The 9,964-nt window shown below is 42.9% G+C and overlaps 1 protein-coding gene across 5 annotated transcripts in view; it reads left to right on the forward strand.

Moving 5' to 3' along the window:
* Nucleotides 1–9,964, forward strand: part of MFAP5 (microfibril associated protein 5) — a 49,830-nt gene that overhangs the window by 18,714 nt on the left and 21,152 nt on the right. Inside the window, exon 2 of one of the 5 annotated variants that reach the window (XM_077758963.1) lies at nucleotides 4,248–4,568. The exons of the other annotated variants lie outside the window; for them this stretch is intronic. The gene's annotated coding sequence lies outside the window, so the exon portion shown is untranslated. The remainder of the gene's footprint in view (nucleotides 1–4,247; nucleotides 4,569–9,964) is intronic. 5 annotated transcript variants of the gene reach the window in all.

A 9,964-nucleotide genomic window follows, 5' to 3' on the forward strand; every position in this document is an offset into this window, starting at 1 on the left:
ACTCTGGAGGGTACTGCCAAAATGGATTTATGAAAGAGGTAAGGTTTGGGACATCTGAGTGGCTCGGTCGGTTAAGCTTCTGACTTCAGCTCAGGTCATGATCTCACAGCTGTAGAGTTCAAGCCTGGTGACCTAGACCCTGCTTAGGATTCTGTGTCTCACTCTTTCTCTCTCTCTGCCCCTCCCTTGTGCTTGCGTGCTCATGCGGTCTCTCTCTCTCTCTCCCTCAAAAATGAATAAATATTAAAAAAAAACTCTGTAATTTAAAAAGGGATATTAAAAGTACATGGGTGCAAAATTAGAATTTGGTTTTCCTCTCTTTTAAAAGGACTTTATTTTCAATAATTTAAAAAAGTTTTAATGTTTTTTATTTATTTTTGAGAGAGAGAAATAGCATGAGCAGGGGAGGATCAGAGAGTGGGAGACACAGAATCCAAAGCAGGCTCTGAGCTGGCTGTCAGCACAGAGCCCGACACGAGGATCAAACCCACGAACTGTGAGATCATGACCTGAGCCGAAGTCGGAAGCTTAACTGACTGAGCCACCCAGGCGCCCCTCTTTATTCATTAAAAGTAATCTCTACACCCAACATCAGGCTTGTACTCATGCTCCTGAGACCAAGAGTTGCATAGGCCACCACCTGAGCCGGCCAAGCACCCTAAAAGGACATTTTCTCAGATTTTAGGTCTAATAAACTCTAAACAAAGCTTTTTCTTTATTTAATACATGAAACTTTAATGTAATCTGCCAAGAAAACAAAGATCTTGTGTTTTGTGTTTAGCGGGTTTTTGATTTCTTAAAAAATGGAGACTTCTCCATTAAAAGAACTAGGGTTTTTACTACTGTGTAATTTTTATTTTTATTTTCTAAAGTGATCTCTACAGCAAAGGTGAGGCTTTGAACTCACAACCCTGAGATAGAGTCATAGGCTCTACCAACTGAGCCAACTTGGCCCCCCAACTATGTAAGTTTTTGTGTATGTTATACTTCATGGGAAGCATGGGAAAAAATGATGCCAAACTTTAATGTATATTTATATAAAATTCGCAAAAATCTAATGTTTTGGCAAGTGATCAGTCATAATTTAAAGTTTTTTTGTTTTATTTTATTTTTGAAAGAGAGAGAGAGAGAGAGAGCGAGCAGGGGCGGACAGGTTCTGAAATGTCAGAGCAAAGTCTGATGTGGGGCTCAAACTCACAAACTGCGAGATCATGACCTGAGCAGACAATAAGAGTCGGATGCTTAATGGACTGAGCCACACAAGCGCCCCCATCAGTCATAATTTTTAAATGCATGTCACAGAAATAACCAAATTCTCTTGTCAATTGCAATATAATTAACTCTTATCAAATCTTTAACCATGGCTATTTTATTTATTTATTATTTTTTAAAACATCTCTTTTTCTACCATCCCATTTAAAAATCTTGTGATTTATAGATACTTATGGTTTTACTCCAATGCTTTGGCCAAAAATGTTCCTGCAAATGTGCTTTGTCTTCGAGGAGATTAATGGAAAAGACTTTGACCAGTACGGGTTTCTGATAACCAATATTAATTTGCTTTCATGTGGGAAGGATATAATGAACATTTTTTTTTGCTTGTTTATTTTAATTCCAGTATAGTTAGCAGTGTTATAGTAATTTCAAGCATACAGTAGAGTGATTCAACAATTGCATACATTACTTAGTGCCATAATGCACCTTTAGACAGAGACAGTGAGAGAGAGAGGGGCAGACACACAGGGAGAGAGAGAATCCCATGTAGGATCCTCGCTGCCAGCACAGAGCCCGACTCAAGGCTCAAACCCACAAAGCTGCAAGATCATGACCAAAGCCAAAACCAAAAGTCAGACACTTAACCGACTGAGCCACCCAGTGTCCCCCATAATGTACCTTCTAAAGGCTTCCCAAGGCTACCTGCAGAGCCCCACCACATGTTATGGGATGGTAGCCCGAGAATTCTCTATCCTCCTTCCTGACATTAGCAAAATGGACCATGACATTGATGATATACTGTGAAGCGTGTGGAGACGTTTCTGCTGCAGGACATTGTGCAAGCTTTGCTGTACCATCTGCTAGGACAAAGATGAGCAGTGAATTCACGGAAAATTCAAGGCCCGGGATCTACCATAAACTTTTTGGCGTCATTTAGTTTGGTGGATGCATGTTGTCACAGAAACTGTTTTATGAGATGCATGCCTTCGCAACCCCTACGGATATAAAGGAGGTTCAAGCCTCTGCAGGGATTGGGGAGGGAGGGTGTTAGAGGATTTTACTCCCTTCCTGGTACCTCCTTCTCTTATGCCACCTGGCAAAGAAAGGGCATATGTGGGGCTGGGAACGGGAGCCGCAAGCTGCATTGAGAAGGTGAAAATACTGGGGAAGCAGATTACATCTCTAGGCATCTCCCAAGCAGGGCTACCACTTGAATATGATATATCTGTGACTTTGAAAGGTACGGCTTAGATACTGTGGCAGAGTCACCGGAAGGGGAGAGGACCCCTAGGATGTTGATCCTAGCTCTGGAATGGGGAAAATGTTGATATACCCCTAAAGGGTAAGAATTCCCGGCAGTGTTCACATCATTAGGTGGAGCTTCTCAGGAAGGAATGAACCCCAGCCACCAATGAGTAAGAAACCTCAGGTTGCTGGCTGCTGATCACTCAGAGGCACTCACCACAAACCCTTTGTATGGACAGTTGCGCTGCTCTAAAGAAATTAACCCTATGTGTTGGACAGCAGGACGCCAAGGATTAGATGACTCATGAGTGAGGCTTTGTGGGGAATGGATGTGTGGAGGGACATCCGTATTTGCCTGCAAGAGCCTGAGGCACTTTTTACTGCCTTCCATGTCCCGGCTCATAAGGCATTGATACCCCTGGCCATCAGGAAGGAGATGCCCTCGCTTAGGTACGAGCCCTAGCACCTGACCCTTTAGTAGATACAGCATATTGATTGGATGCATAGAAAGAGTGGCCACTGCAACCCAAGTGGGATGGGACATTGCCAAGGACTGTTCTTCAAATACAGCATCTTTGGTTAATGAAGTACAGTGACTTGGTTAATGCAGTAACAGCAGGTCACATGTGTTCTCAAGACAACCACCAAAAGGTCCGAGACCACCCACTGGCGTTCCCAAATAGTGAGGGATTGACAAATTGATTATATGAGCCCCTCACTCTACCTTGTGTGGACCCTGCATCGGAACTAACCCATGCTTACCCTTGATGCTATGCAAATCAGGCTGCCCCCTTTAGGGGGATTACAGAAGCGGAGGACCATGTATGGACACCCTTGTCAGAAAGTGATAGGGAGTCACAGTGTAAAGGGCATGACATGTAAGGCTGAGCAAAAGATCATGACATTTTAATGAAGGTTCCATCTCTCCTTTAACCTGCAAGTGGCAAGGTTCATAGAAATGAAAAATGGAATATTAAAATATCAGATTATATTGCAAACATGTGGGGCACCTGGGTGGCTCAGTCGATTGAGTGGCCGACTTCAGCTCAGATCATGATCCAGGATCGTGAGTTCCAGCCCCGCATCCGGCTTTGTGCTGACGGCTCAGAGACTGGAGTCTGCTTTGGATTCTGTCTCTCTCTCTCTGTGCCCCTCCCCCACTCACTCTCTGTCTCTCTTTCTCTCGCTCTCTCTCAGAAATAAATAACATCAAAAAAATTAACATGGTATGACTATAGTCAGATAAAAAGTTAAAAATACTTAAATTTTGGGGCGCCTGGGTGGCTTAGTCGGTTAAGCGTCCGACTTTCGCTTAGGTCATGATCTCACGGTTCGTGGGTTCGAGCCCCGCGTCTGGCTCTGTGCTGACTGCCAGCTCAGGGCCTGGAGCCTGTTTCAGTCTGTGACTCCCTCTCTCTCTCTGACCCTCCCTTGCTCACGCTCTCTCTCTCTCTCTCTCCTAGAAATAAATAAAAACATTTAAAAAAAATACTTAAATTTTTTTTATGTAGATTTATTTTGAGAGAGCACAAGGGAAGGGACAGAAAGAGGAGGGGAGACAGAATTCAAAGCAGGCTCCAGTCTCTGAGCTGTCAGCACAGAGCCCAACATGGAGCCTGAACTCACAGCCGTGAGATCACGATCTGAGCCGAAGCCGGACACCCAACCAACTGAGCCACCCAGGCGCCCTGAAAAAATACTTTTTAAAAAAATTAAATAAATTGCAAACAGGTAACCTTGGCTGGGAGGACTGAAGTACTGTCCTAATTTTTTTTTTTTTTTTTAAGTAATCTCTACACTCAACATGGGGTTTGAACTCACAATACCAAGATGAAGAGAGGTATGCTCTACCAACTGAACCAGCCAAGCACCCCTGTCCTAAGCCTTAATACACTTGGATTATCAACCAGTAAGTCTTGTTGACTCGTATGTCAGACTGGGGACCTCTGCCAAGGCACCCAATGCTGTGAAAGTGTGGAAGTTACAAGAAACAACCATCACCCTGACTCTCACCATGGATCAAGTGCTACAGTATTGAGAACATTAAGCCTCTTCATGCCCGAGAAAGGAATCATCTACTGCAATTTGCAATGGGACATCCCACTGGGGTAAGTGACTTCCTTGGCATCCCTGGGTGAGGGGAAACTTCTCCATCTCTACTGGGATCCCACGGTCCTGCTGTAAGCCAGACCTGTTGAAACCTATCACTAACATAATACTTAACAGTGAGACACTGGACAATTTCTCCCCATGATCATGAACAAGGCAGGGATATTTCATCTCATCACTGCTTTTCAACATCATACTGGAAGTCTAGCTGATACAATTTAAAAAAAAGGGATAGATGAGGTGAACAGATTGAGAAGGGAGAAATAAAGCTGTCTTTATTCGCAGATGACTTGATCATCTATGTAGAAAATCCTGAAGAAATGACTGGGAACAAAAATAACCCTCCTCAAACTAATATGGGATCATGGCAAGTTTGCAGAATACAAAATTATCACACAAAATTTAATCATTTTTCCATAAAGTGCAATAAACATAGGAATTTAACTTATCCATTAAAAAATTTATAGTTTATTCTGATAGAGAGAGAGAGAGAGCGAGAGCACAAGCAGGGGAGGAACAGAGAGAGACAGAGAGAAGCCCAAGCAGGCTCTGCACTGTCAGCCCAGATACCAATGTGGGGCTTGAACTCATGAACTATGAGATTGTGACCTGAGCTGAAATCAAGAATCAACTGCTTAACAGACTGTGCCATCCAGGGCCCCTGGACAAGCGGAACTTGAAATTGAAAACATAATACCATTTACATTAGCACCTGAAAGGAAAAGCTTCTGTGTCTCCTCTGCTCGAAACACTTTCTGATACCAACTGTGTGTGTGTGGGCGGGAGAGGGGTATTTCCCTCATTAATGAATTCTCAAACACTAGCTGGGCACCCTACAATTCCATCCAACTCTGACACTATCTACCTGGACTCTGACACTATCAGCCTGGAGTTCATGTCCAATCCCACATGTGAGGGGCTCAGTCCCATAAGACCACCGCCATCTCAGACATCAGTTGCAAATCCTGCCTCCTGTACTTCTAACAGCTATAAATCAGGGGTTCTTCCTTATGTTCAATAACTTGCTAGAATGGCTCACAGAACCCAAGCAAGTGTTGTACTTACTATTAACCATTTGATATAAAGGCTACAGCTCTGGAGCAGCCAGCTGGTAGGACGCAAAGGGCACGGATTGAGGGATGTGGGCACGGAACTTCCATGTCATCTCAGGCCATGCTACCCTCTTAGAACTTGAAGATGTTTGCTAACACAAAAGCTCTTCAAATCCCTTTGCTTAGGTTTATGGAGGTTTCATTACATGGGGGTAGTTGATTAGTTCCAGCCGTCTGATCACGTGGTTACTTCCCCTGGCACCCAGCACCCCTTCCCGAGGCTATCGTGTCATCTCATGAGCATTTGGAAAGACACTTATCAATTCCAGGGGTTTCAGGAACCGTATGTGAGGTAATATAAATATTACTTACTATGTCACAGCTTACAAAAAAATGACATACTTATATATGTAAATCTGAGAATACACATGAGAACAGCTACAAAACTCTGGGGAAAAAATCGAAGAATGAAATAGATGAGATAGTCTGTATTTATGGACAGGAAGATTCAATATTATCAAGATGTCAGTTCTTCCCAACTTGGTCTATGGGCTCAGTGCAATCTCTCCCAGCAAGTTATTGTGCGGATATGTACAAACTGAGTCTTAAGTTCCTAGGGAGAGATGAAAGGCCCAAAATAGCCACTACAATAGCCAAAGAGAAAAACAAAGTTGGAAGACTGACACCACATGACTTCGAAACTAACTATAAAGCTACCATCATCAAGACAGTGTAGCATTGGCAAACGAATTGACACATACAAAGTAACAGAATAGAGAGCTCAGAAATAGACCCATATAGATACAGTCAGCTGACCTTTGGCAAAGGAGCAAAGGCAATACAATGGATCAGACAGTCTTTTCAACAAACCATGCAGAATGGGACCTCCACATGCAAAAAAAAAAAAAAGAAATCTAGAGACAGAACTCACAGCCTTCTCAAAAATGAACCCAAATGTATCATAGGCCTAAAACCCAAAACTGTGAGATCCCTGGAAGATAACACATAACTGTGGGTATGTAGATGACTTTTTAGATATGACATCCGGTCATGAACCATGAAAGAAATAATAAGCTGGACCTCATTAAAATTCCAATCTTTTGCTCAGCAGAAGACAATGTCAAGAGAAAAAGAAGACAAGCCAGAGACGGGAGAAAATATTTGTAAAAGGCATATCTGATAAAGGACTGTGATCCAACGTATATAAACTCTTAAAATTCACCAAGAGAAAATGTATAACCTGATTTAAAAATAGGCACAAACCCTGGCTCTATACCCTATCAGGGAAGACATGAGGTGCTAAATAGGCATCTGAAAGAAAGCCCCACATCCTGGGTTATTACAGAGAAAGGTGAATTGGAATCCATGAGATGTCACTACGTAGCCATCAGAATGACCAAAATTCAAAACACAGATAACATGAAAGAAGGGCAATGACTGGGAGCTGTAGGAACTCTTGTTCATTGCTGGAGGGAATGCAAACAGGTTCGATTCTTGTGTACACTCTGGAGGACAATTTGGTCTTTCTTTATAAAAGTAAATAAATATACTCTTACTATATGATTTATTAATTATGCTCCTTGGTATTTACCCAAAGGAAAAACTTAGATCCACACAAAATGTTGCACACGGATGCTTAGAGCAGCTTTGTTCATAATCGCCCAAACTTTAAGGGACTTCAGTGGGTAAACAGATAATGACACTGTTTACATCCAGAAAACGGATTGTTGTTCACCACTAGAAAGAAATGAGCTATCAAGTCACAAAAATGCATGGAAGGAATCATAAAGGTATATATTACAAGTTAAAGAAGCCAATCTGAAAAGGCTACATACTTTATGATTCCGATATGTAATCTGAAAATGACAAAACTACAAGGCAGTCAAGGTCAGTTGTTAGAGATTAAAGGGGAGGGTGGGATAAATAGGCAGAGCATTTTGGGGGCACCTGGCGGGCTCAGCTTGGTAAAATGTGATCTCAGGGTCATGGTTTAAGCCATAATGGATGTAAAGCTTACTTTAAAAGAGAAATAGAGCATTTATAGGATAGTGAACTAGTATGATACTCTAACATACATATCATGATACATTTGTCAAAACCCACAGAACTTTTTCTTTTTTAATGTTTTATTTATTTCTGAGAGGGAGAGAGAGTATGAGCAGGGGAGGGTCAGAGAGAGAGGGAGACACAGAATCTGAAACAGGCTCCAGGCTCTGAGCTAACTGTCAGCACAGAGCCCGACATGGGGCTTGAACCCACAAACTGTGAGATCATGACCTGAGCTGATGTTGGACGCTTAACCGACTGATTCACCCAGATGCCCCCAAACCCACAGAACTTAAAACAGCAAGAGTGAACCCTAACGTTAATTCCGGACTTTGGGTGATGTGTCAATGTAGATTCATCAGTTTTAACAAATGCACCACTTTGGTAGTAGAGGAGAGTGTGGGTGTGTGGGGTGGAGGGTATATAGGAATTCTCTGCACTTTTCACTCAATTTTGTTGTGAACATAAAACTGTTCATCTGAGAAAGGAAAAAAAGAAAGAGCGAAAGAGGGAGAGAAGGAGGGAGAGAAGGAGGAAGAAAGGAAGGAGGGAGGAAAGGAAGGAAGGAAGGAAGTGAAGAAAAAAGAAAAGCAGTGGGCTTACGATGGAACATGCTTGGGGCACCTGGGTGGCTCAGTCAGTTAAGCGTACAACATCGGCTCAGGTCATGATCTCACGGTTTGTGGGTTCGAGCCCCACGTTGGGCTGTGTGTTGACAGCTAGCTCGGAGCCTGGAGCCTGTTTTCGGATTCTGTGTCTCCCTCTCTCTCTGTCTCTCTACTCACGCTGTCTCTCTCTCTCAGAAATAAATAAAACATTAAAAAAGTAATAATAATAAATAAAGGAAGCACTAAGTCCAGTGGGAATTGAACTCATGACCCTGGGTGTGTGGAGCGGGGGGTGATCTAGAGTTGTATGCTCTACCCACTGGGCCCATCAAGCACCTTAATTGTTCCAGCATCTGAAGCAATCATTGCTACTGATGAAAATGGATCAGATCACTTGTTTCTTCATATGTCAGACAATAAAGAAAGTTCAGGACCACTTCTCATTCCCACTAAATTACTGATCCTTTGAATGTAGGAACTGTGACTGATTTATCCTTTTTTTTTTTTAAGTATGTAATTTCTACACCCAACATGGGGCTCAAACTCATGACCCCAAGATCAAGAGTCACATGCTCTACTGACTGACCCGGCCAGGTGCCCTTGATTTATCTTTTTAAAAAAATGTATTTATTTTTATTGTTAGAGAGTGCAAGTAGGAGGGGACAGAGGGAAGGAGAGAATCTCAAGCAGGCTCCACACTCAGCACAGAGCCCAAGTTGGGGCTCGATCCCACAACCTTGGGACCACAACCTGAGCCAAAATCAAGAGCCAGAAGCTCAAATGACAGAGCCACTCAGGCATCCCCCCGAACCATCTTTTTAAATTACCAGTACTTAGTGAAGTGCCTGGCGATGAGAAGCCAACCAGAATATAAATGAAGTACAGCTCTGATCATTAGGAATCTTTCACCCATCAAGCATAGTTCAAGAGTTGTGCTGCAACACCAGCAGTCACTTGTAATAATAGGAAATTGGATGCGGGGATGCCAGGAAAAGTGACGGAACTGCCTACCTGATCTAAAGAAGTTATTTGCTGCCCTCTTGTGACCAGTTTTAGGAAATACAGCCTCACCCCTTCAAGCTCTACACTTCTTTCTGATGCACAGAAACAGTCCCTGTGCTTGCTTTAGGCCATACAACAGTACTACACTTGATCTTAGCCAAAAGGCTGAGAAGCGATGGGATACATACAACAGTAAACAAACCCTCTGTGCACATTGAGCCACTTATTGTAGTGAAGACACTCTAGAAAACAAAGGAGATAATACCCAACCTGGGTGATAGATAGATAGATAGATAGATAGATAGATAGATAGATAGACAGATAGATAGATAGATTTTTTTAATGTCTTTATTTTAAGAGACAGAGAGCGAGTGGGGGAGGGGCAGAGAGAGACGGAGACACAGAATCTGAAGCAGGCTCCAGGCTCTGAGCTGTCAGCACAGAGCCCAATGCGGGGCTCAATCCCACGGACTGGGAGATCATGACCTGAGCCAAAGTCAGACACTCAGCTGACTGAGCCACCCAGGCGCCCCCCAACCTGAGTTATAAAGGATGAGGAGAAATCAGCCAGCTGAACATAAAGATTGTGAGAAAGGTTATGGTGGAGGTGTGGCAAATAGAATGTAGTTTTTCAGAAGTACAAGTAATTCAGTAGGGGTAGAAACCAAAGTATGAAGGTACTGGTTG

The sequence above is a fragment of the Crocuta crocuta genome, unplaced genomic scaffold (assembly GCF_008692635.1).
Source record: "Crocuta crocuta isolate KB4526 unplaced genomic scaffold, BGI_CrCroc_1.0 scaffold72, whole genome shotgun sequence".
Classification (NCBI taxonomy): domain Eukaryota; kingdom Metazoa; phylum Chordata; class Mammalia; order Carnivora; family Hyaenidae; genus Crocuta; species Crocuta crocuta.